This window comes from Heliangelus exortis, chromosome 8 (assembly GCF_036169615.1).
Source record: "Heliangelus exortis chromosome 8, bHelExo1.hap1, whole genome shotgun sequence".
NCBI classification, from domain to species: Eukaryota; Metazoa; Chordata; class Aves; order Apodiformes; family Trochilidae; genus Heliangelus; species Heliangelus exortis.
The window spans coordinates 13,443,562-13,470,834 of NC_092429.1; the positions used below are offsets into that span (position 1 = coordinate 13,443,562).

Consider the following 27,273-nt stretch of genomic DNA (forward strand, 5'->3'; position numbering starts at 1 on the left):
ATCGAGCTGTGCAAGTGAAAAGTTATTCGACTAATCAGTGAAACACAGTAGGTGAATGTCAAGGAAATATCTGGTTTAAAAGAAAAAAAAATTAATGACTAAATAAATTTGGGGTTGATCACCTTCCTGATAAGTCTAATTTAATACATGAGATATTTCTGATGCTAAAACTCTCCAATTATTATTTTACGTGTAAAATAATTTAGTCTCAATTTTGCTATTAGGAACACAAAATTAATATAGAAAAGCTCTAACTCCAAAACTTGCAGAGGTAATTATTAATTTAAAAAAAAAAAAAAAATGACATGCAAGTGATTGACTCACTTTTTTGGTTTTGTGGGGTTGTTTTGTTTTGTTTTTTTATTTATTTATTCCATTTACAGCCATTTATATCATGACTGGTTAAAGTGTTCATTCTGTACTTATGTTGTATTTTCTAGTATCTTGCAGGGTCCATTTTTGTGGTCATTCTTAATACTTTACCTGGTTATCTTCATCAGAAATTTCAGAATCAATGGAAATATGTTTCAGTATTTAATAAGTAAAGAATAATTCCCCTAAGATCTGCATTGCCATTGATTTCAACAGTATCAGGATTTGATCCTCAGAGCTACCTCCAGTTTATACACGATGACATCAAGGGAGCATAAGGGTTTAAATCAACAGAGAATCAAAACTTGATTCTGAGACCTTCTGAGTTTTATCTAAGTTTTCCATAGCTCTTACTCTCTCTTTGTTTTCTTTTATCAGATGTATTTATTTCTTCAGGAAATGTAGACTGCCTTAAAAGAGCTTTGGAGTCTTGAAGAGAACAGAAAATAAGTTTTTGAATCTTGTTTGCCAGCTTCCAGCCATCAGAGACTTCTTTAGGCTTCTTTTTATTTTTTATTTTTTTTTAATGGAAGTCTGTTTTGTCTCCTTCAATTCAGCAAAATAACTGTTTGTCACCTTTATAACTTAAGTCCCTCTGCTTCTCAGTTTCAGCCAAACTCTTCACTTTGACTCATGCATCAAGAGAAGGGCAATAACTCCCTCAGTGCTTTGCTTGTCTGCTCTTAGCTTTGCTTGAAAAAAAGGTTTTCTTAATCTTTCTCTTTTTTCTTTAGGATATTCTCACATAGACTAGAACTTTTAAGGGTTTCGATAATGGTATTCCCAGTTTAGTCTATTCATTACGTGTTTGTAAATTTGTTGCTCAAACATGCTAATTACAGGTGTCAAAATGGATGCATTATTATAGTTAAGTAACTTATCTGCTAAGCACTTTACCTGTGAGAAGAAATTGTAGGATAGGATAAGTGTATTTGAAGATGTATTAGTTTTGCTCTGTTCTGTTTGAGAAGTAGCTTCCCAGCGTATGAAAATTAGTTCTATATATTTATTATCAGATTCTATATATTATCAGGTTATGTACAGGGAAAAATCATCAGTGAGAGCTGAGGAAGTGCTTCATTATAATGCCAGTGGAATCTCCATTACAGAAATTTTTGAGATTAATAAAGGACATAACATAATAAATAACAGACAAATGTCTATTGAAAATTACAGAAAGCATAGCAGATCCCACCTTGGATATAAGGTTGAACTGGATAAGTTGTAGAGGTCCTTTTCAATCCTATTTTTAATTCTTAATTTTCTAACATCTGTGTAAGTGGCACAGCTATATGGCAATACAAAGATGATAGAGAAATTAGTTTGACTCAATGGAAATAATACTGTAGTCTGGACTGAGACATTCCACTTCACAGCCATCACACGTTGCACTTGCAGGTAGATCTGAAAGGAGTTTCCATGCCCATGGACAATTAGGGGGCTCCAGACTATTTCCTGGTTTGTGGAGTTTCTTAACATCATGGTAGTAAGACTGAAAAATGAAATCCACTTAATAATTAATGTTTTTTAAAAATTGAAATAAAGGGAAAAAGCCATAGATTTCATGCTTATCATAATGCACATTAGAAGAAATCATTCAAATCACTTAGAGTTTATAGCATCTGACAACTGTCTTCTGTGTCTTTCTTTTCTACATATTAATATAGCATCCGTGATGGAGTAGCATGTTCTTGTGAAGACTCTCATGAGGTGCTTCAGTGATATTGTGAGAGACAGCAGATTTCCAGAGTATATATTAAAATCAAGGTAGGAGTAAAAATTTTATGGAACAGAAGAGCAGTGGGGTTTTTGATGAGATATGAACAGCTGTCACCTTTGAAATTTCCCTCTCCAAATCATTTTCAGCTCTGAATGTTTTACATAGGCTGAACAATGCTGGTGTCACACATCTAACTACTAATGTTAGGCATGAAGTGCTTCAAGGATCTGACACTTAACAAAGCTATTTTATGAGCATCTTTTTTATAGCAGGCAAATTAGGCTTTGAAAATTAAACACAATCCAACTGAAATCTGGGAAAATGGTATTGAGTGCAAACTTTAGATATAAATTAGAGAGTATTAATTTAGAACTAGAGTCTTGTCCTTCAGATAGTATCAGATTCAAAGTGCCCAACAGTGACAGGAAATTTTCTTGTGGCATATGCAAAAAGAAAGAAGAGTTTCTCCAGGGAAAGTTTTGATTAGGGAAGCCTCTTTATAAGACATTAGGTGAGCAGCCAGACCAGTTCCACTGCCTAATGCAAAAATGGGGAACAGGCATAAGAGAGTTCTTTCTGCTTATTTTGTACTCAAGAGAAGGGTTGTTTTCTTTTAACTAATATCTCACCTCTTTCCAGCTCTGCTCCAATTTTGTGTATCCCATCCAGTAAGATTTTCAGTGTTACACACTCAATTTACAGGACACTAACATTTATTTCTCTCTCTCATATCAAATATTAAATACCAGTAAAGACTTAGTGAAAGCTTTATAACAGCCTACGGTGTACTTGCATAATCCATGCATGAAAGGCAAGAAGATCTGTTGGTATGTCAAAAACACTCTAATCAAGATTATTTGGGTCCTACCTAAACACATGCAGCAGCTAACGTGCCAAAGCCTTTACAGCTGTGTGGACAATTAAATGGGATGTTCACTTCAGAGTAAACTGAATGAGTTGTCTATACAAACCTGTACAGAGGACTTCTGTTACCTTATATAAACAATCCATGTTATGTGACCCATACAATTGGATTTCTGACTGGTTTTTCTGTTGAAAAATGTCAAAAACTATTCAGTTTTTCATAGTTACCCTGAGAAAAATCCATCTTTAGACCTGAGTGGGGAAATAGCAGCTGCAAAATATAAATTTGAGACTATGAACAGATGAGAATGTTTCATTTTAAAAGTACAGTACTTCTATTTCTGTGCTATCCTTTATAAAAAACTAGAACTATTTATGAAAATCCTAAAACTTTTAATAATTCTGTCACAGATAATTTTGTTCTTTTCATGAGGAAATCACTGGGTTTTTTGCTCCTTCATCTTGAATAGACTTGACATCAGTAGAGCTGTTTTTTGTAACTTCAGCTCCTTGAAGCAAACACACCTTATCATACTAGAAAACCATTTTTTCCTCATGCACCTGCACAATAATTAATGGATGTACAACCCTGGAAATAGCATTTGGCAGTTAACAGCTGCTACCAGCACTCTGGAGAGTGCAGAGAACCTTGCAAAAATAAAGCCGTGGATTTGTTCCCCTCTAAAAAGCCAAACAGAACTCCTGAGTCATGTGTGAGGTATAGATTGTGCATCATAATTTGAGCTATCCTGTTACCACTTTGTCTAAGAGTGATAAGTTCAAATCCAGCTGATATATTACAATGAAAGACCTCTCAGAAAAGTGTCAGCACACACCTGGAGAATATTGCAAACACAAGCAAGGAATTTTCAAACAGTCATATTAGAACAAACTAAAAAAGTTGCCGTGTGAAGTGTAATCAACTGGCACACCAAGATGAAAGTCTCAAAAGGAAATACAGAAAAGATAACTTACAAATAAATAAATTACAACTGGAATAGCAGCTCTGAAGGATCCCTTCTTTCCAGTTACTGGTCAACATCAGTTCAGTATTGAAACCATGCTTATACTTCTGTGGAGTGAATGCCCCTATTGACCTTCACCTGTGGCAAAACAGTTGGTAACAGCTGGTAAATGAGAGGTTCTCTGATTACATGAAACCTGTGCAACCAAGTCTTGGATTTACTATGTACTCAGTAGTAAATATTCAAGGTGAACTTGAAAAGAAAACTAGAGCTATTCTTGACCCTGAAGTAACCTGTAATATCATTTGGCACAGTGGCACACTAGACAAGATACTAATTTTTCGATTTTGATAACTTCTCTAAAGTAAATATCTTCATGCCACAAATTCATCACCTGAAGGTTCTCTAGAAAGTTAGAAAGTCTGGACTGGGCATCAGTTTGGTTCCCATCAATTCATCAAAGGGTTATTGACCTAGATCTTCAAGTAGGTTTGCATATGCTTCCAATATCCCTTTAGCCTCAAGGAATTTGCAATTACCAAGGGAATGAAGGGAATATGAATGCTGATGTAAATACCAGAGCTGACTATCTCAAGAAATAAGTCTAAAGCCAAGTTAGTGTAGTTTTTTTCTAGCTCTGTGCCAAACCTGCTTATAACTGTTGCTACTGAGGAAGTTACATACGTGTTAGATACTGATGTCAAATTTGTGTTCTGCTCCCCAGAAGTCTACTCTTTGCTGGCTCAGAAAATCTATCTGTTTTAGATTAAAACCTAGGACTTCTTGTCTTGCTCTACTGATGGCTATAAATAAGCAGTGTTGTTTATTCAGTTTAAAGTGTGGCCATCCTCAAAAAGCTTATATTTTCAAGTTCTTGCTGATCCCTAGCAGTGGTAGTAAAAGGTTGGAGAGAAAGCTGGCTCTGTGCACTTGTAGACATCTCACTCATGCTCTGAAGCTTTTTATGGTTTATTAAATAAATGGATTTAATGGATGTGCTGGCCCTCTGTTCCTTCTTCTTTATCTAATACCTTTGAAGTACTCTCAGTGCTAGCTGTCAACTAAGAAAAAAATATCAGTCAGACTAATGAATAGGCCCGAAGTTTCCCTCCCTATTCTTCTCCCCTGAGAAAAGGCCATGGCATATTGTTGAGGCAGTACAATCCAGATTTACTATTCTCCTCATTCACTCTCAGCTAAAAAAAAATCTTACACCAAATTGCAGATTAGTAGAGCATCTGAGAACTACTTGTCAGGAGGAAAAAGTCAGAGTAAAGATTTGACCACAGAATTTTTTGGAAGGGAAAGGAAGAGACTGCTTGAAAGATCAAATTCAGAAAATTTCTCTTCTAAGGAATTTGTGCCAAAGGGGCAATGGTAAAACACTGAGTTACAAAAGAAAACCAAGGGCTAGAGACACTGAAAGGAGAGGCTTCCCACTGTGGAATGACAGGAATGCCCCGAAAGGGAAGACTCTGTATTGACCATCTTGCTCGATCTGCATGTCAAAAGCAACTTCTGCCATATAGAAACATACTGCTGCTAGGAAAAATGTTGTGATAAACAAAGCACTGGAGGCCATGCCATTGTTCTCTTCCTCCACTGTTTTCAGGACAGGTATATGGCATGAAGTAGCTTGTCTTTCAGAAATTTTTTTGGCACAAAAGAGACAATGAAAGTAAACAGTAATGGTCACTTTGTAATGACTGATTATACCAGAAGTAGGAGGAAAGCTCAGTCATGTACCATCACATTATTTAACTGCTAAATCCTATAAAACTAGATATGATGTTTCATATTATCTTAGTTTCACATAATTCTTCAGCCAAACTCACAGGTATTTAAGTCCAAGCAAGCTGAACACCTTCCCCAAAAACATCTTACATAAGACAGCAAGTATTTTTCATGTAGCAAGGATGAAAAGTACTGGTAAACAGGCAACCATGGAAAAATGTTCTGTTGCCTGAATTGTCCAAACATTTAGTGCACATGATGAGTGCTTTTCAAGCACTTCCTTACATACAGAAAACAATGTAGCTTTTGGAGATATGTCTGTCCATTAAATAAGCATACATCCTAGTTGTGATCAGAGGATCTATAGACTCCATGGAAAATACAGATTTTTGTCATTCTGCCTTCCACTTATATCCACTCCCGCTAATTAGTTTTCTGTTTCATATTAGGTCATATAGATTGAAATTTGTGAGACAAAAGAGAGTAATTCCAAAGCAAGTACTCTCAAGTCATTTATTTGGGATGAAACTCTCAATTTTTTCACTTATTCATTATGTTTCTCCTTCTGCTTTTCAGGGCCTTGAACTGTCCCCATTAGGTAGGATCTTTGTCATTGACTTTAACAAGAAAGTTATCAAAAAGCAGAGGCTTTTCAACTTGTCTGCTGAAGAGCTTTGTAGTTTTCAATATAAGAGAGTTGATGCTGTTAATGAAGGAATCAATAGCAAATTGGTCAATGAACCATAAACGTAGACATAGTTTTGTTCCTGTTCCATCCATATTTCTGTCTAAAGGATAAATCTGTCCTAGGTATTACTTAATTTCCAATCAAGGCTTCTGGTACTAAATAGATAGGTATAGATATAAGTATGGTTACTGATACATATTGTTTTCCACTAAACAAATGAAAGTGTCTTGAAGCTAATAACTCATTTGCTGTATTTAAAAGGAAAATATATTTGTCAAGATCTTAAACTAGAACTGAAGAAAAAAAGTTGTCATTCAAAGATGAATGTTTTACTCTTCACTTAGTGGAAAGCTATTAAGGCAACTTACAGTTTTTTCTGTGTTTCAAATGCCATAACCAATGTTAACAAGAAGAAAAAAGTTCTGTACTTGAAGTAGATTGACAGAAGATATCTTTGCAACATCTTTTTTCCCTCCCCAAAATAAAATAAATACTAAAGAAATAGAAACTGTGAATTCAGAAATATAGATTGTATCACTAATTATTTTGTAAGCAGAGAATACTACATCATCTAATGATTGTCTCCAAATGTTCAGTTCTAAAGTACTGAAGGCTGTGGTATAATCATCTGTTTTACTATATAGACTTTTCCAAAAATTGAAGCTTGAAAAAGCAAAATTTCTGAACACAGCCCCACATAGGTAAGCAACAAGTATTTGGCATGTGTGGTGGGCATTATGGATGTACCTCATGTAGTACTCCTTTGAGAATCATCATTATCAGCAATAAGGCACCAGAGCTGCTGGAATAACCAACACGATGGTATTGTGTAAGAAGGCTTCTTTGAGACTGTTGACTTTAGAGGCTGATTTTAGATAAAAGAGCCAGGCATGAGCTCAGGAGATGATGCATTTTGTGCATCAATTTGAAACACTTTGAGTCTTAGTGAAAATCTGAATATTTCCAGGTTTTAATATTTTTGAAAAAACAATTCTTACTACAGATTATATATTTTTTTCATATTAATAATATTTAGTTTACAAGTCATCTAAATTCTGAATTGGGCAGAACGTCTCTTTGCCAGCACTTTTTAGTAGTTGCTTACATGATTTAACTGTCATTTGTTCCTGAACTACCACATTCTGCCAGCCCTAGACATTCCTCCATATGAAATAGCTTTTCAGACTCACAGGATCAATTGAGGTTGGGTTTAAACAATATGCAGGGTCAGTCTGAAACTTCTCCTTGGATTAGTGACTCTCACTGTCTCCCAGTCTGATGCACAGACTGTTAGGCAGTGCCACAAGACCTTACACATCCACGCATGTGAAGTGCCTGGGTTAAAGGTAGACTTGGGATCAAGGCATTCACCTCCTCTTGCCCTGAGCACTGCTACACCCACACTCCCAGGTGGGGGCTTGTCCCAGGGCATTGAAACTTTCCAGGGAGTAAGACTAATCTTTAAAAAGAGGCAATTTGTTAGTAACAAGATAGTCAACATATCGAGGCCGAGGATATTTTGTGTTGGCTATATTGTTATTAGCAGAACAAAAGCAAACAAGATAGACTTAAGTTAAAAGAGAAAACTTGGAATGGTTGTTTGCTGGGCTTTATTTTAAAGTTATCAGTCATTAGACAGAGACAAAAAAAATCACTGTGGGAGACTTGTAAAATGGTTCTTGCTATCCTCAAGGGCATTTCTTTCAGTCTTTCAACAACAGAACTGGTCTATATCATAAGTCTTATTTATAAAGAGGCTTTCAGGCAATTTCACACTGCTTTTCTCTGATGCCGCCCAAAAAAACATGTAAACCCGAGGGATTAGTAGTGACTTAGAGGGAAAATAGTGTAAAGTTACAGGATGAACTGAGCCAGTGCAGCTGCCTTGATGCACCGTTCCCTTGGGCTACTGCAATGAATGAAACTTAGATAAGTGCCCCAGTCCACTCCCACATCACCAGTGTTCTGACTCTTTTGTTATATTGTGCACTAGAATTACTCGGTCTCAGGGGGCCGTCAGGTCTTTAATGGCCTGCAGTGTGGAAAGGGAGAGGAGTTCACTATCTAGGAGCTCAAAGTTAAACCTCCTTTTATATTTCTTTTTTGACAGTAACAATTGGGAAGCACAGTAAACAAAATGTTTACTCAGACACTGCCTATTTTGAGAGCCTATTTCAATTCTGTCATTTTCACACTATAACATCTTAGCATGCAAAATAAATTGTGATGTTAACTATCCATTGTGGGGCTGTCCTGAGTTACAGGTACCAATTATATTGTGTTGCAACAATAAGAGCCTTATTTTGAGAATATATTTTCTCCTTTATTAAATTTTATCTGCAAAGAGGCTACTGAATAGATAATAAGAGTATCTTTTTAAATCTTTTGTACAGCAAATTAACTGACTTACATCTGTTTAATCCACTTTACATTTAAATTGTCACTAAAAGTCTCATATAAGCAATTGTCTTTCTGTAAACACAACAAATGAAAACCCACACAAATTCCACTTCAGTCTTCAATATGCACAAGCTCTGCTTTTAAATGAAGGTCTTAAAAATCCATCACCTCTGAAAAAATAAAGTTGATATAGCTTGCTTCCATTTGCTAAATGAAATACTGATTTGTTCTAGTTATGTTTGGTTTACAGTTGTGCACACAGTTCCAAAAATTCCATAGGCTGGAATGTTTAGCACTCTACTTGTTAGAAAAAGCTACTGTGAAAAAGGTTAGGAAAATATATTTAGGCCCTTCTAGTATTGAAGTAAATAACAATGTTGTCTGTGACTTTAAAGTTGGAATATTTTTTAGTAGCTCTTAAGTCCTTATGATCTGTGTGTTAATGTTCCTACTTGCTCTGCTAGTAAGTGAAAGGCTATTGAGGATGGATGAGAGCAGAGTTCTGCTTAGTAAATAGTGCATGATCAGACCTATTCCTTTCTCACTGAAGTGCTGTGAGGATTAATTTGCTAATGTCAGAGCAGTACTTTGAAGACAAAATAAAGAAAACAAAGTTACTCTGATGATGAGCACCACAGAAGTGTCTATAAATGAATAAAGTGCTGTCTAAGTGCTAAGTATTATTATGATTACTGCCTGCATTTGCAAAGAAGTGGTTAAATACATGGGATGTGGGTGTAAAATTACATTTTAAATGGATCTATTTTTGAGATTACTTATCAGCATGATTAGTGTGATAATAATTACATTTATCATTAATAATACATCGTTGAAAAGTTAGGCAAAAAAAGCTAACAACTTTGATTTTGATTTTGCCAGAAATGTGCAGTGCTTTCCAAAAGCAATCTGTGGAACTTGTCTCTGGAATGCAGCTGTGTAAGATTTCACTAACATCTTGCAGGTGGAGCCTAATTTTAGTTCAGTCTTGAGAAGGGGGAATTGTTTTCTCTGATATGCACAGCACCATAACAGCAGCAAAGCAGGTGGAGCTTCAGACAAGTACTTGTTTACTTTCCTGTTTAAAAAAACACAACACAGATGATTCATATCATTAATCATACAGTTTCAATTTGATTTCAACAAGTCTAACAAAATAGTCTGGAGCACATTTGACCTACTGATTTTCAAATGTGGAACAAACTCAACAGAATGGAAAATGTTCAGAAAACGAGTATTCAATTCTAAGTATAGTGGAGAAGGAGCTGGTAAATGATAGGAAGTAAAAATTAGAAATACATCTGCTCAGTCACAAAAAACGAGCTGCAGAATCAGTCTCAAAAATTTCTTTGTCAGCTTCAGCAGTTGCTTATTAGGACTCTGAAGTTAGGTTTTTGTAGAGCTTTGAGATTCTTGAGCTGCAAAACATGGAAATTAACCAGGACATAGAGACTAAGCAACTTGCTCCTTTTATTCGAACTGGTATAACATAAATTCAGTATAATAAATCTCATTCATTTGTTTTTATCAGTTTATGCTTTAAGCTCACCAAAAATCCTTATTAACTGAATGATCAATAACTGGTGTCTTTTTCAGCAGTTATGATGAAATGTGTCAATATGTATGTGGCATAGCAAAATAATTCCATAGTGCCCATGAGGTATACAGGATATTATTTGGCTAGCAAGGGTATTTTGCTACTTGAACTTCTTTTCTAGACTTTTACATTTTGGATTAATGTACAAGATGCATTAAGGTTTTCAATTTGTTGCTTCAAAAACCCAAGGGACTTTTCCAGATCTGTGTGCCTCATTTTTTTCTGTGGCAGACCATGGAGTTGTTGGTTACACACATGCTGTATCTGACTGTTCTTGGTTGTTCATTTCAGATGTCATTAACTGTGATATTCTTGGGTTAACTGCATGCATCTCATTTAAACTTATTCTTTGGCAAATTAGTCCAATGTAAGGTTTTTCAGGTCTACCAGAGGAAAAAACAGTTGTCACATATCACCTGTAAGGAAATAATAGCTACTGGATTAGAAAACCTGCAGTTCCCTGACTCTTGATTTCTAGTAGTTCTTCTAAAAATAATTGAGTGGAAAGGAGCTGGATCCAACAAAAAACTATTGTTTCTTCTGTTCCAAGCATCCTTTTAGGGAGTTCATACACTTATTACCCTCAACTATACAGAACTTGCCTTCCAAACTTCTCTTTCAATGAACAAGAAGAAATGGAAATTTGTCTGCAAATTTTTTTTGTAATTTCTCAATGTTTATGCTGTTCCTGCACTAACAATTAGATAGGCTCTTTAAAGGTATCTATGCATAGTTCTTGTCTTTTCTGTTGTTCCAGACAGACGTGGCATATCTAAATAATTCCTGAGAAAGGCAATACTTTACTTAATCACTTCAGTAATCATCTATTTATTTCCTCATAACAGTGATAACAACATTATACTTTTAATCCAATATATATAATTTTAATCCAATATATATAATTTTAATCCAAAATCCCAAACCACCTCAGAAATGCAGCACATTCTGGAGCTTAATGGCACAGACCTGCTCCTCTCCAAGTAATTCATGAGTGAAATTGCTTGGTAGAGTCATGCCTGAGAAGCTCAGAGATGGTGACCACAGCTCATCTTGTCTTCTATCTCACCTTATTTTAGCACTTACAAGAGGTCTTCTGAACACCAGAATAGAGGAGCTCCTCGGTTTGTTGAGCTGCATTTGTCTTTTTCTCTTCTGTATGTGCAGCCCTGTGTGAAGGGTCAGCAAAGAGCTCTGGGCATCAGTGACTGGCTTCTAGCCTCATTCCTGTCTATTCCAACCCATCCAATTCCACCTGGTTAAGAGTGAAGTTTGTGCTAATCTGAGGATCCACCCTGAAGTGATTTTGTCTGTGGAGGTTAAGGAAGAACTGGCAAGAATTAGCAGACTGAGGAAGTGAGTTCACTGGCATTTGGGTAATATGCCAGTTCACTGGCATAGGGTAATAATACCCTAGGAAGGATTTTGTTGTCAAAATCTGGTTCATACTCTGCCACTGAAACTGCACTGTCCCAATTGTAGGGCAAATTTGTCACTAATGCTGAACGTCTTCTTCTGAAATAATTAATATAATTATAGCATTTGTACCCACTACCATAAAACTGAGCTTTCAAAACCATTAAGAATTATATCCCCAGTGCTGAAGAAGGAAGGCTGTAAAGTAATTCCCTGTGGTCTACCATCTTTTTTGTATTGATTTATGCCTTCTCTGGTAGAAAACTTCATTTACATATGTAAAAAGGTTTTCTTTCTCAACTGGAGTACTGGCAATGTTGGTACCTAAACCTGTACAGATTAGCACTGTAGTCATGGCTTGAAGAATGTTATTACCATACTATATAAAATAGAAACTCCACAGAATAATGTTAGTTTCACGTTTTATCTGAACTGCATCAACGCTGGTCAGGGTGGTATTCAGACTGTCAGTAAAGACAAGTATTTGGGCCTGGCATGTCAAAGTAGGGAACAGAAGTGTGTGAATATACTGTAGCATTTGAAAAGAAGACAATATTTACAAAGGTACAACCTGGAATAGTTTTTGCCTCTGCCTAATTTCAATGTTTCTTGAATTAATGAGGACTCACAAAATATGTGGTTGTTTCAAAGTTTTAAAACATTATCAAAGGCATTCTAAATACTCTATTGCTTAAGCTGCATTGATGCTGCAAATATTTGCCAAGTCTATCTTTATTGCTCTATATTTCTGATGTCTTCAATTTCTGTTAACTCAAAATAAGTCTTTCTAACAGTTTCTTTTTTTTTTTTACTATGTTGAATCAATTTGAACTGTCATGTCTTGTTCTGATTTATACTTTTTCATAAGTGATGGAAACGGACACTGCAGGGATGAGTATAACAGGCACTGTAGTGTTTCAACTCAAGCTAAGAAAGTAGGGTTTGCTCTCTTCAAGGTATTTCAACACTTCCTGTGTAAACTGAGGGAAGACAAGTTACTGTGCTGCTTAACATTGTTAGCATACAGAAGTGCTCCTTCTGAAATGATTTTTTTCCTCTGTAAATCAGGGTAACTCTTTTCAAGTGATGCACTGGCATGTTATCAAACCAAGCCTTTTGTCATTACTGCCACAGTTTACTGCATTTGGCAAACAAGAGCTGTTTGGGGAAGTTATAGCTTCTGCTTTACAAATATAATGGTATTGTATCATAGACTTTTTCCCAGCGTCACACATTAAAAGTAATTTTAAAAGACCCTATGCTTCCTTTAAGTGCTGAAGAGAACAAGAGTCAGTTGTAAATGCAATGTGACAAAGAACAAGGTGATCAAGGTATCATTAGTTAATGGGGGAAATACCCTCTTTCATTAGACAACTATCCTCTTTCATTATCCTCTTTTTTAGACAACATCAGCTACTTTGTCAGGATAACCACTTGTGCATTTCATTTTGTCATATTTTGAAGGAAATTACTCTGCCATTTCCCAGGGCCATGTTCTGTGGAAAAAAAAAAAAAAAGATCTGACCTTACTTGGGAGTGTGCTTCCTAGTTTTCAAACTGTGGTGTCTCTTGCTATGCTAAATCTATTGGTACAAATAGGAGAAGCTCTCAAGGAGTGGCTCTGCACCAAGACCGGTCTATGGGTGAGAGGAAATAAAGCTAAAAAGTCTCCAGGAGTACTGTAGTGCTGTAGTCAAAGGCATTCTGTCTGAAAATTTGTAAATGCAAAATACCAGTGGTCTTGATGATGTTGTTTTCTGTTTCTGATGGTTATAAGAGAATGGTTTTGTTGCAGACATATTTGTGAAATGAATGATCACTGTAATATTTTAATTTCTCAGAGGAGATCTCTGCTGAAAAACTATATTAAGAAAACTATATTAAGAGAAAACTATATTAAGAAAAGACTTCTTTCAGCCAAATTATAAAACAAAAAAATCCAGCTTTATTGTGAAGGAGTCTGTAACTCAGCACTGCCCCAGAATTCAGCATTTATGGATATGTGCTACACAGAACTGTCTCTGCTACAGTTCCACTCTATTTGGTGCAGATTCCTTCAATCTGACTCAGATCTCTCAGCTCTTCCACTCCAATTCCCTGTTCTTGATCTGCAAGAGCACGCCTTTAAAAAATAATTCTAAAAAACCAAACCAAAATATTTCAGGGAAAAATAGAAAGAGAAGGAGTTTCTAAATTAACATTGAAATTGTCAGAGACTAATTGTTAGCCTCAAATAAACACTGTTGATATTGTTGTTGGGTTTTGTGTTTTATAAGTTTTCTGTAACCCTTAATCAAGCATGGGTGAGAATCTGTTGAAACAATGTATGTAATTTGTTTACATTGTTAGCTGAGATAATTACAAAGCAAGCACAATGGAAATAACTGGTTTCTTACTTTTATGTGGAAAGTGTTGGGGGGTTGGGGAAGGAACTCCACAACTAACCAGCGGTTGTCAGCTGCTCTCTAAAATATTGCCTAATTTACAGTTGTTGCATATTAGCATTGCTAAGAATGCTGGGGACATAAAGTGTCATGTTGAATATAGGGTGATGACTTCATACTAGAGCAAGTCTGGGGATATGACCAGTTTGCAGTCACAGAGAAATCAGCTTTAATTAATTTGAGTGCCAGCACTGTGTATAATTACACAGCGTGAGAGTTTGCATGCAAATTCTAAAATGCTGATTGTTGAAATACTTGTGCTTACTTATTAATATGTTGGGACTGAGCAATCCTGGCCAGTAAGCAAGGTATAGAAAGAACACACAGCGCTGTCAGGGTAATTTGTGCTGCCCTATAGCTAGCATGTAGAATTCAGATAATTCTGCTTCCTAAGTTATAACATATTAGTCATTCTTGTGGATGACATACCTTGTAGCCCACTCTCAGTGTGCAACTAAAACAAGATGATCTATTATTATTAAAATTGTCAGAAACATAACAGCAGGATTTGAGCTTCATTTATTTTAGACACACTAGCTACAACTCAATCTTGCTTTTCAATTTCATTTTTTGTTTACTTATTATGCATTGTCACTATTCTCAATTAGAAAAAATGGCTTGCAGGCAAATGTAACGTAGAAACTGTCATAGCAAAATTAGCCCTCTTGTGTGATATTTTGTACCTTTTGGAGACAATGACAAAAGACCATATGTAGCTTTTTCTCCCCTAATAAAAAATTACCCGTGCAAGGCTTTTTTTGTGGACTTTGCAGTTGCTAGCATTTTCTTCTCACACATCAAAACTGGTAGCCCAAGTTGTGTAAAGTCCCATCCAGTTTTTAATCAGTATGTTTGTCTTAGCCATGTGTGACTAATCCTGTTTGCAATTAATTTATGTCAGTATTTTACTGCAGCAATGAGTTTCACTGATTACTTAGATGCTGAAAAATGAAATAGCAGGAGCACTGTTCCTTAATTTGGGTTAAACTCTTTTATCTCTTGATATACACAGGGAAATATCCAGAGGTCTTTTCTTGTCATTCATTAATTTATACATCAGCAACATCTGCTGCTACCTTTCTCCTTCATCTACTCAGATCGTCCACTCTTCTACAGTATCTCACCCTATGGAAACTTCTTCATATCTTTAATCATGCTGTTGACCTTCTCTGGATCTTGTCAAAATGCATTCATGATTCAGAAAATAAAGATTGAATGTACTCACTTATTACACTGTGATTTCTGTACACATCTAGGTAGCATAACAAAGGTTAATATAGGTGCTTACTTCGTATGCGTCTGAAAATTTGCTGGGTTTTTTTCTTGTTTCTTAAAGAATGTTTTTCATTTGCAAAACACTAACATTTGTCAGGGTTATTTCCAGCCACACAGAAAAATGTTCCTTTGTGTATTTTGATTATTTAAAGCAATTTTGTTTCTCTAATGCATATGTGCATCCAGCACAGCATGTTCACTGCTTTGAATGAATATGTGGGGAATGCTGTTAATTTCCTCATGTGCATGTACAGGAATGCTTTTATTGTCTGCTGCACATGGTGAGATGGGCTTGCTTTGTCTTCTCTTTCACATTATTTAGCTCAGACTTCTTCATATTTGAAATGTAATAACTACTATAGATTACAAAATTGACTGTAAACCATATGTGCTAAACACAGTTATGGTTTGGGGCTTCACAGGGTCCCCAAATTCATTCCAGAGTGCTCTGGTTGGCACAAGATCTTTTTAACTTGTCAAGGGTGCTGAGTGGCTAAGACAGAAGTCCCATATAACTAGGCAGTACCTGAAAGGTTTTACTTATATTACAGTGAGAAAAAATACCGATGCTCTAAAAAAAAATTTGATTACTTGATTTTGTGAGTTTAAGAAAGCTCTAGAAAGCATTAGTTTCAAATCCTTCCCCCAAGACATGCATTCTTCTGAGCACAGCAGATTCTGCTGCATAGCCAGCAAAAAGTGCTGAAGAAGGTTACACCTCCAGCAGGCAAAGTCATCTTTCCCATGGACCTAGGGTCTAATAGCTCAAAATGGGTGTCATGGAGTCAAGACTGGCAAGATGTTGTGAATTGCTCTGTGACTGTAGGTGTTTTCACTCACCAAGCTTCAAGTACAACTTGAAAATATCGTGTTGAAATGATTATGAACTTCTTGCCTTACATTTAAGTACATCTAAACACATAAATAGTTTCATTCACTTTACCGGTGATTTTTTTGTACATAATTTTAAATATGTGCTCAATGATTTAGTAAATTGTGCTCAAAGAAGGCATGAGAGGCAGCAGTAATAATATATGTTATGGGCCAGCTGGAGAATTCAGAATACAATGCAGAAAAATATGTTTTGCTTTTTCTGAAACACAAGTCAAGCACAAGACTGCGAAGTGGATAGCTATGATTTAGAACTATAGCTCAGTATTAATGGATGTGGCACATTCCTTGCTATGAAATGTTATAAATCACTCGTTGAAAGAAAACAACAGAATATTTGAGGAGTGTGTTGGCAAGGGTTTTGTGTGGTTCAAAGGTGACAGGGAAACAATGACCACCTGAAGACAGTATTATATCTTTGTGACAAAGAGCAACTCAAATCTGATCATTTCCTAAGCAGCGAAAAGAGTGACTTCTCAACTGACTTTTGGTTTTGCTTTTATTCTGCTCTATCTTGAATGTATTCATAATTCCTCTAGCAAGAAGCAGTAAGATGCTCCACTTCCATCATTCTTTCTTATAAGTTCTTTCCACCCCACTTTTCAGTCTATCAGACATGAATGTTCTTCATTGTGTCTGACTGTAGCATTAAGTGAACTGGCTGCTCGTAGAAGACTTGATTCTTCCATCCTTACTCCTGTTGAGATTGATTTAGACACTGACTTTACTATCCTGAGTAATTTCTTTCTCAATATTCTCATTTAAATTCATGGAACTTTTCATATTAGTAGCTGCTCACCATGTAATGATGTTCAGAGTGTGGCCCAGGAAGAGTAATCAATGGTTAGTATGTTACCTACATTAATACAGGTAGCCAAATCTGGTCCATTGAGTACTTAGCTCAATAGCACTTTCCTGACTAATTATTGCTCAGTATAATGGAGGCAGAGCTGGATCTTAACATATTTTCACTCTATTGTTTCTTCCATTCTTTTTTATTCATGAAGTTAGTGCAACTGGCAAAATGTTCCCCTAGAAAAAGCAAGGTATGTGATTATAACCAAATTAGCAACTTGGAACCACAAAAAAACCCCACAAATCACATTTGTTTAAAACTTCTAAATGCTTTTGTTTGTTTCAGAAAAATCTACTACATTTAGTCTTAAATGATACAATATGACTGGTGTGGTCTTTTGTTCTGTACAATAGGAGTTGCTTTTTCTCAGATTTGACTTTATGTGGCTTCTCAATGTTGTTCATCAAACAACAGAACTTGTGAATTTTAATTCATACATTCACCTTTTAATCTTACTGATCATTATAATGAATCTTAGTAGCTAAATGTTCATATCAGACAAACTCTCTTGAGGTTCAGATCTTGGCTGAATACTTTTTTGAAAGACTTTTGGAACACTAGTAGGTTTCTGTTTTGATTATATGTGTTGAAGAGAAACTGTTGTGAATAGTCCTTTTTATTTAAATAAATAGATATTTGTTTGAAAGAAACTTACACAAAAAGATCATGGGAAGATTACTATTTTTCCCATAAATGTCCCCGGTATTTTATAGTTTCTGAATTTTGCTAACCTTTCTACATGTATAATTTAGATAATTGCTAATAATTTCCTTCTTTCAGCTCCTAAAAGGGGATATCTTCCCTACCCTAAGAGATGCATTTATATCAATAGGGAAATTGTTTGTAAAAACACAGAGCACTATCGATATTATCAGTACAGTTTTGCCTTGAATGTTCCTACTGAATATTCCCATTGAGTACTGTGAACCTGACTATCACTAATGACAGGTTAATACTATAATTAACATACAACCCCCAGGAAAGAAATGCCCAAAGACCTTGAACAGCTCTTAAGCATTGCATGTGTATTGTGTTCTGTGTAGGCCTTCCCATGATGTCTTTTGTCTTTCTGCTACTTAAGATTTTTTATGAACCTGGTGGCATGGGTACTTTAATGTAGTGAAAGTATTCTCATTGTATCTTTTGTACCCCATTTTCATATCAGCTGAACTGGAGAAAAAGGCAGAACTCAACACAGTAAGAGTATTTCTAGTCTAAAAATGCTCAGTGTGTGCTTACGTATGTTAGGTCTTTATCTATGTACACTTCTAAAACACTCGCAAAAAAATTTTGTAATCAGTAAACATGAACATTTGAAGAATTATCAAAGTATTCATCCAAGTTCCAGTTCAAACATTTTATGAACAGAGCTAACACTGATGAGTTAAATTCTATATGTTATGCAGAGAACAGAGTGGAAGATCGTGGTAATGCCCCTCTTGACCCCAGCCTCTCCTCATGGATAACAAGTGCTGTGACATATTCACAGACTGATGCTTTTGTAAAACTTTTCTTCAGACAAACACAAGGAAAATGATATAGCTTATTAGAGCTTAAACTGATAAAAACTCTCAATAGCTGATGTTCACACATCACTAATAACCTGAAAAGCTATGGTATTAAAGCAAATTCCATGTGATACATTGCATAAATGCCAGTCCTATTCATACAAGGGTCCAAATGTTAAAAATGTATTAAATCAGCTTTCTGAATGCCCCTGTTCATTATTTTGCTGACTTGGAAACCTTGGAGTGTTTTGTATCCATTTCATTATCTCCGAAAAGCATGAATTGTAATGGAATTTACATAAAAATCCTGCTGGAGAGTGCAGACTTTACTGCACAGTCAGCTGCCCCCATAATCCAATCTTCCCCAATGCAGTTGGCCCTGTGGTTGCCAAACTCTAACAGTGGGGATCTCCTTTGTTAAGAAAAGTATGAATCTGAGCTTTAAAATGAGCAGAAGTCTTTCCTATTACTCAGGATGCCTCCTCTTGCTGAGTTTACATGAGATGTCTAGCAGGAGGTGTTATTAAATAGCCTCAAAAATTAGGCAAAAAAACCCAATTATCTAGAAAAGGGACACAAAAGGCTTAAAGAAATGAGCATTTGAATTTTCATTATTGAGTATCCATGGGACACCATGCCACTATTTGAATTTTGCTATTAACCCTTTGCATAAAAAGAATTTAATACTTTTAATCAGTTTTGAATTACACTTTGAGGAAAGCACAAGTTGAGAATTTTAAAAAGTCTCCTTCATTTCTTTCAGTGTTATTTCAGTTATGTTTGCACTTATCTCAAAGAGTTTTAACTTTGTATTAGATTTTTTGTGAAGGTTGATTACATGGGCATTTCAGTCTCACCTTCATTCTTTATTTAGCTAAAATTCCTAATCACTTCAGTGGGTGGTAGACAGGACTCAAGTGTTCCTTTAGATGAATTTCAGCTTCTAAAAAAATCTTGGGGGTTGAGTAATGTATTCTTGTTTATTTTTTCCACTTTACAGATAAAATCTAGAGAGCATTCATCATCACCTGGAAAGAAGTGATTTAAAGCAGTTCACAGTTTAGGCTAGCATCTATTTACTGAACTTCAGCAAAACATGAAAACCAGAATGGCAAGAAAGAAGTTATTACTGATTTCATGTGACCCTTGCAAAAGGGATACAGATAAAGATACACATACTGCTAAGGAATTCTACATGGATCAGGTCTTGCTTTATTGACAAAAAGCATCCATCTGCCCCTGCCTCAGGAAAATTATTTTTTCAAATTAACATTGAGGAACCTATGCTCTTTTAATCTCCTGAAGCTAAAGATTTAAAACAGTTCAGTTTCATTTTTAATTCTGAAGGATCCACTACCAGTGCCCATATCTGGTCATGAGTGGAGTCACTCTCCAAAACTGATTTTGTTGATCAGTTTACTCTCTCAATTCTGCTTTGTTGTTTCCTTCTTCTTGATGCATCCTCATATTAATTTTTCTATCCTCTTTTTAATTTCTATTCAGAAGCTCATCTTTGTTATAATCCCTCTAAGAGCAGTGTTCAATTTAAGTGTCACTGAACAGTGACAACAAGCTACTCGAGCAGAACACATGTAAGCTTAGAAGTGGTACAGTCACTGACTGAACTCCTCATTAGTTCCCTTTGTTTTTACTGGGGTCTATTGATTTCTACTGGAGTACCAGTCTTCCCAAGAGCCAGTAGGAGAGCAGTCTTTTGGCTGTCTTCCAAAATGCATTTGCCAAATAACAGTGTTAGGAAACTCCTGGACTTTCTAATAGAGAAGACAATAGCAGTGACCAAGGGCTGTACTCCAGGATCTTTCAAGTCTTCCCTTTTACCCCCTATGCCAAACTCTACATGCATTTAAGAAGAGATTTAAAAAACTCCCTGACATCAATGGATTTACAAGGGCAGAGTTTAATCAACTCTAATAGCACTGATGAGAATGACAAGCTATTACAAGCTTTCTTTTACCATTTTGAAAATAGTTCAGCTACCAGGCAAATATGATACCGCTGCAGACTTATAGAGAAGATATATCTTTAGATGGCAGTAAAATTTGGTGAATGTTGTGCTTTTTAGGATATACCTTACTTTTTAAATGTGCTTTTATGTGGATGGAATCATAGAACCATAGAATAATAGGATGGCTAGGGTTGGAAGAGATCTTAAAAATCATCCAGCTCCACCACCCTGCATGGGCAGGGACAGCTTCCACTAGACCAGGTTGCTCAAGGCCCCATCCAACCTGTCCTTGAACACTTCCAGCAGCCACAACTTTCTTGGGCAACCTGCTCCAGCACCTCACATCCCTCAGTTGATACATTTTTTAACTAATCTCTAACCTAAATCTCCCCTCTTCAAGTCTGCTGAAACCATTTCCCCTTGTCCTCTTGCTACACACACCTGTAAAAAGCCCTACCCCAGCCTTCTTGTAGGCCCCCTCTAGAATTTGCTTCTCCATCCAAAGAGTTCTTTAAAATAGAGCACAGCCTTTTTAACAAGATAAATACAAGCTTGGCCTTTGTCTGCTCATTTTCTGACAAGGAATGAAGGAAGCATGAGGCTGTGCATGGCCAGGCCTCCTTGAACATTACTGATGAGTGCACAGTGCTAAGTGAAAGGACAGACTTTTTTTTTTTTTTTTTTCCAGTGGTACTACAAAATCAATGAAATAATGGGGAAGCCAAATGCAGAAAAGCACTGTTATGAGAGGTATCAAATATTTTGGATCATTCAAAAAAGCTCTACAGAAAATCAGACTCTGATCTGCAAAATGGTCGCTTGGGAAAAGCTTTGTTTGAAGATTTGTGGTAGTATTACTGATTGATCCTTATACTGAAAAAAAAAATATAACAGGGGAACCTTTAATATTTGTGTCCACATCTTTAGCTAGTGGAAAGGATGTAGTTCCATTAAGTCAATGTAACTGTCCTAATTTGCACCAGCTGAGCTCCTGCTTCTTTGTTTGTGTAGCCTTGTCGGCACCCTTTCCAAGGGAAAGCAAACATTCAGTGTTCTTTCCTGGGTCAAAGAAAAGTCACTGCAGAAGGATCCCAAAGTTTCCTATCTTTTCTTTTTCTCATTTTTGCAGCTAGTATTGTTCATATACAAATGATTTGAACTTACACTGAAGAACTTCATGCATTTGATTCTGAATGTACCTGACACAGGCTGATGGATGAGTAATTTCCATGAGTAGACTTCATGTATTGTCATTGTTTTATGCAACATAATTCATACTACATTAATTCAAAATGTGTAAACTGAAAAAACAAACCAACAACAGTACAATCTGAATCACAATTACTCTCCGATGAAATTAAAATCGCCATTTTACCCAAAGAGTTGGTTTTTAACCATATATTTCTTTTAACAATCATTCTAGGCCCTTTATTATTTTATAGTTGTAGTGTCACAGAACCTGTTCCCTAAGTGCTTTTTCCACTCAGTGGAGGCAAGTATTTGGATCCATGCAACACTGCAAACAAGATGTTAGTGATTGAGGCATGATCATAGAGAGAGTCGATGGTGCCTTCATTTGCATTCACACATATAGACTTTTATTGCACATTAAGAATTATATTGCTGCTACAATTTACCATATAAATACTTGCTCAAATTCTCATAGGATGCTATGTGTTCAGTAGAATAAGAGTAGCTGTCTTGAGTAAGTTGAAATCCATATCGTGAAGGGGTTTGGAAGTTACTGTAAATTATTTTTGAAAGCTGTTTTCAGGAACCAAGTAAGGAGAAGCTCCTTATCAAATGTTGGTAGGTATTTCCAACCAGCCAGCTGCTTTCAGAATTAATCAAGAGGTCCATATTTAGTACCCCTTAATTAGTTAATGCTAATTATAATGAAAGAAATACAGCAAAAAAGAGAATACTAGGATCCATCCTCTGCTGAGACATTAGAATACCTTTCAGGACTCTGGTTGAGAATTTGGTGCTGCATGCTCCGTGGAGCAGTCTCAGAAGGGCTTGCAAATCTCATTAAAATGCTGTAACCAGAATAAAATGTGGTTTGGAGTGATTTCCTTGTCCCTGATGGAAATCACCCATTCCCAGGATACTGCTATCTCCGTTTTGCCAGGGACAGTGTATCAAAGCACTTGGGAGTAAGGAAAATGTTTGGCCTTTAAAATAGACAAGGTTATGTCAAGAGTCAATTATTTAAAAGAAAAAAAAAAAAAAAAAAAAAAAAAAAAAGACCCTGGAGTGAGAATCTTTGCAAGTTTAAAAACTTTCCACTTTTCAAGTGGTGCTAGCTGAGCAGTGGGTTCTCCTTGGCTGTATGTTCAGCACTTTATCCTTGAACAAAGTATAAATATTTCCAGAGAACCCATTTCTATATTTATTTTCAGAGTGATGTCACTTCCCATCTTTGTACAGCTGGTAAGAGAGCACTTTTTAAAAATTTTTTGAGTAAAGTGAACTCTATTTTCAGAGAATATAGGGACACAAAGGCAGTGTGCTAGCTCTGCAACTGCAGTGGTTTTCACAGCAAATGAAACAACAATACTTTCCAGTTCCTCACCCAAATTCTCTGTATTTTTTTGGTTTAGTAAAGGCTAAAGAGCACATTTTTTTGCAAGGAGTCTCATGTGAAAATACTGACAGCCAATCACAGGGCAGACTCCAGTAGCAATTATTCTAAGCTGTGCTGGTCCATCCAGTAACATTAATCGTTTTAACAATTGTCTTCCCAAAAATAACTACAGCTTGTGAAGATCAAAAATGACCAGAACCATATAGTTCTCTGCTATCTTTGAAGTATTTTCTTAAACAAACAATTGTTTAAACGTACTCTTTAGTGCCCTCGAACTATGTAACCGATGAAGCAAGTTTATCTGAAGCTTTGATCACATTTTTTCTCAATATTGAACTATGTTTTATCACATTTTATAGAAATGTATTGTATTTATATACCTTTTTATTTACTCTGCACCAGTTTATCCCTGAGAAGAGGCTCTTATAAGCAGGGTGTTTAGCAGCATCCCATCCACATTTCAGCTCAAGGTGTGGTTCCCTCAAGGAACAAAGGGCTGCTTAGTTTGTAAGTATCTTCTCAGCCACTTTCTGTTTGAAAGGCCAATGCCACTGGGGCTCAATCACTGGTGGATAGGCAACCTTTCCTGTCTGGCTATGGTAAACAATAATCAGGTTTTACCTTCTGCTGCAGGAGTCTGAGAGCATTAGCTGCATGGTAGACCTACACTCAGGAAAGAGGCATCCATCCCTGCTTTTACATCTGCACAGTGCAATTAGCTGCATTTCCTGAGCTTTGGCTGTCTCATTAGCAAAGTTCTTTAGAAACATTTTCTGAAAGAAGGGATTTGTTTCCTCTTCATTTGTTTACATGTAATGCTTACCTTGGATGGTACGGCCATGGTTTTCAGAGCTGTGCTTCTTATCTAGGCCAGTAGACTGGGTGATGCTTTACAGAAGCCAAGTAGTTCTTCCTGGTAGACAAGAGGATGACCATGAGCCAGCAATGTGCCCTTGTGGCCAAGAAGGCCAATGGCATCCTGGGGTGCATTAGAAAGGGTGTGGTTAGTAGGTCAAGAGAGGTTCTCCTCCCCCTCTATTCTGCATTGGTGAGGCCACACCTGGAGTATTGTGTCCAGTTCTGGGCCCCTCAGTTCAAAAAGGACAGGGAAGTGCTTGAAAGAGTCCAGCGCAGAGCTACTAAGATGATTAAGGGAGTGGAGCATCTCCCTTATGAGGAAAGGCTGAGGGAGCTGGGTCTCTTTAGTTTGGAGAAAAGGAGACTGAGGGGTGACCTCATCAATGTTTTCAAATATGTAAGGGGTGAGTGTCAGGGAGATGGAGTTAGGCTTTTCTCAGTGGTGACCAGTGATAGGACAAGGGGTAATGGGTGTAAATTGGAGCATAGGAGGTTCAAGTTGAATATCAGAAAGAATTTTTTTACTGTAAGGGTGACAGAGCCCTGGAACAGGCTGCCCAGGGGGGTTGTGGAGTCTCCTTCACTGGAGACATTCAAAACCCGCCTGGACACGTTCCTAGGCGATGTACTCTAGGGGGCCCTGCTCTGGCAGGGGGGGTTGGACTAGATGATCTTTCGAGGTCCCTTCCAACCCCTAGGATTCTATGATTCTATGATTCTATGATTCAAAGTCTCACACATTCCTCCAGTGGCTCAGTCAGGATCACAGAGAGAAAGAAAACATTATATCACACCCCCATAGCCCTGAGACTTGGGGCAGGTCAAGAGAGGGTTACCAACTGTTTGCAGGTAATGCATCTTCTTACCAGGAAAGGTCAATTTAATGTGAGATCACTATCAAAAATGCTAACTCAGTGCCCTAAAATTCTGGTTTGAGCCCCCAACAAAGGATTTCTGTAGCTAGATCCCTATCTTTAGCATTTTAGTGTTTGGATATTGATTTCCTGGTTTTTAGAACTTGAGGTTTTTGGGGAATTTTGTGTTGTGCTTTCCTCATTTTGCATATAGTAAAATTATACCCTTTGAGATGCTTTCATCATTAATGTGATTTACTCTTGAATTCTTATGAATGTTGTTTTGAAGCACTTCAGTTATTTTTATTTTAATGACACATAGTGATAACTACAATTATTAAAAAAGACATCCCCATGCAAACCTAGCAACTCCTTAAGGATCGTGGAGTTCCTTAGAAAAGCAGCAAGGCAATAAATTAAAATGACATCTAGGCTAAGTGTGAGCCAATTTAAAAAACAATATCTTAGTTTGCAGTTTAAAAGTAAGTGTTTTCATAATCTGATGTCTAAAGGAAGATAATACCATTGATAAATCAATTTCAGAGCATAGAGGATACATCCTGGTTTTGGTAAACCTTTGAAACACCTAGAAAAAGCAGTGCCTCAGGAAAAATAAAATAGAATTACTGCCATAATACAGAGCATGCTAAGATCATGTACTAGGAACAGTCTGAATGTTAATTACAGAATCTTGAAGTCTGTTCAGTATTATATAAAGAATCAATTCAATGACCTGAGCCATATGAAATATGAAAAGGCTTCTTAGTCTGCCTTTGTATGATGATGGAGGAACTTTCAATCAGCAGAAACCAGTATGTTCATTTACTTAGTAGGAAATCAGTAAAAAAGAGAAGTTCACTGCGAACCATCTATAGAACAAACTACTCTGGTGTCTTTCCAGGAGAGGTGACCATCTAATGTCCAAAATTCACAAGACAAAAAAAAATTTTTGCTGATGTATAGATTTATGCTAATGCTGAAGGACTATCAAAAGATATAAAGGATCCAAAAATTCAACAGAAGCTTTTCTTGCTGATAGAACATGTGCTATGTCAAGTTTGGGGAGGGAAGGGGGATACAGGGAAGCAGGATAAATCATAAAACCACAGCATGCATTCATCCAGTTGAGCTTCATGTTGAGCTCCAATGTTCAACCAGTGTGACTGTGTTGAAGACCTTCAATATGCCTCCTTTACACTCATTTTAGAATATGGTCTATACCTCCTCTTTTCTCCTATTTCACTCAATGTCCTCAGCAATTTACCTGAAGAAAACAAACCAGTTTTGGGAAGTTTTGGGAAGTGGACAGAGCAGCAGAGTGGTGGTGTCATGCCTGTGAAATGTCAGGTAAATGACTTCTTCAGTTAGTTGTGCTTTGCTATCTACAAGTAGAATACACTAGGAAAGGCAAATATTATTTATTATTAAGAATATGCCTACTCAGAAATTAAATGTTTTCATTGAAAATGTGAGTTTATATTGTTGTACAAAAATGTTTTAAAATCCCTTTTTTTGATGTTCTTTCATTGATCTCCAAGTGACTGGTTTTAATTTTGTTTAAATTGATTAAAAGCAAGTTAAGAAGTGAAACCAAAATAGAACATTTTTTAACCTGGGTTGCACGTTTTTTAATCAAAGCAGTTCACATATTTTTAATCTATTCAGGCAGTTGATTTACGTGAAGCAGGGGAAGAAAAAGGCAGAATAGAGGACAGTAAAGGGGTTAAAAATAGGAAAGTCTGAGACGATTTTGGCAGACAAATGTAAGTATCGAAGGAGAAGTTTGTGGGCACAGTAAGACATCAAGAAGTTTCTGTTTAGAAATATAATTTTCTTGGATTTTTCGCGTGTGCAGATGACAGAGGGCAACTATAATCCTCAGGTTTAAGTTCTTGAAAGCTCAAAGTATGCAAAGCACCACCAGCAGAAATTATATCAAAAAAAAAAAAAAAAAAAAAAAAAAAAGGTGGAAATAACATATATGATGAAAGATGATATGAAACTCAAAGAAGCTATATGGATGTATGTTTATGTTTGGAAAGCTAGACAGAAAAAAACAAAACAGAAACAGAGTATGATTAGGAAAAGGTGTTCTTAATTGCTAAAACTGAGTAAATTTTGAAGGATTAAGTGTCTTCATTGATATTATCTGATATAAGCTGAGCAAACTAGTTCAAAAGAAGCAAGAATTTTGCAGGAGCGAGAACGTTTCACCATCTTTTTTTCCTCTTTTATTTGTTTCTGGTCTCGTATTTATTAACTCTTTAGCTTGTGTAGATTCAAA

At 36.3% G+C, this 27,273-nt stretch overlaps 1 protein-coding gene across 3 annotated transcripts in view; it reads left to right on the forward strand.

The window, feature by feature from the left end:
• ADGRL2 (adhesion G protein-coupled receptor L2) overlaps positions 1-27,273 on the forward strand; it is a 388,507-nt gene that overhangs the window by 172,262 nt on the left and 188,972 nt on the right. For all 3 annotated transcript variants that reach the window (XM_071750509.1, XM_071750507.1, XM_071750508.1), the window contains one exon: positions 2,040-2,139. The gene's annotated coding sequence lies outside the window, so the exon portion shown is untranslated. The remainder of the gene's footprint in view (positions 1-2,039; positions 2,140-27,273) is intronic.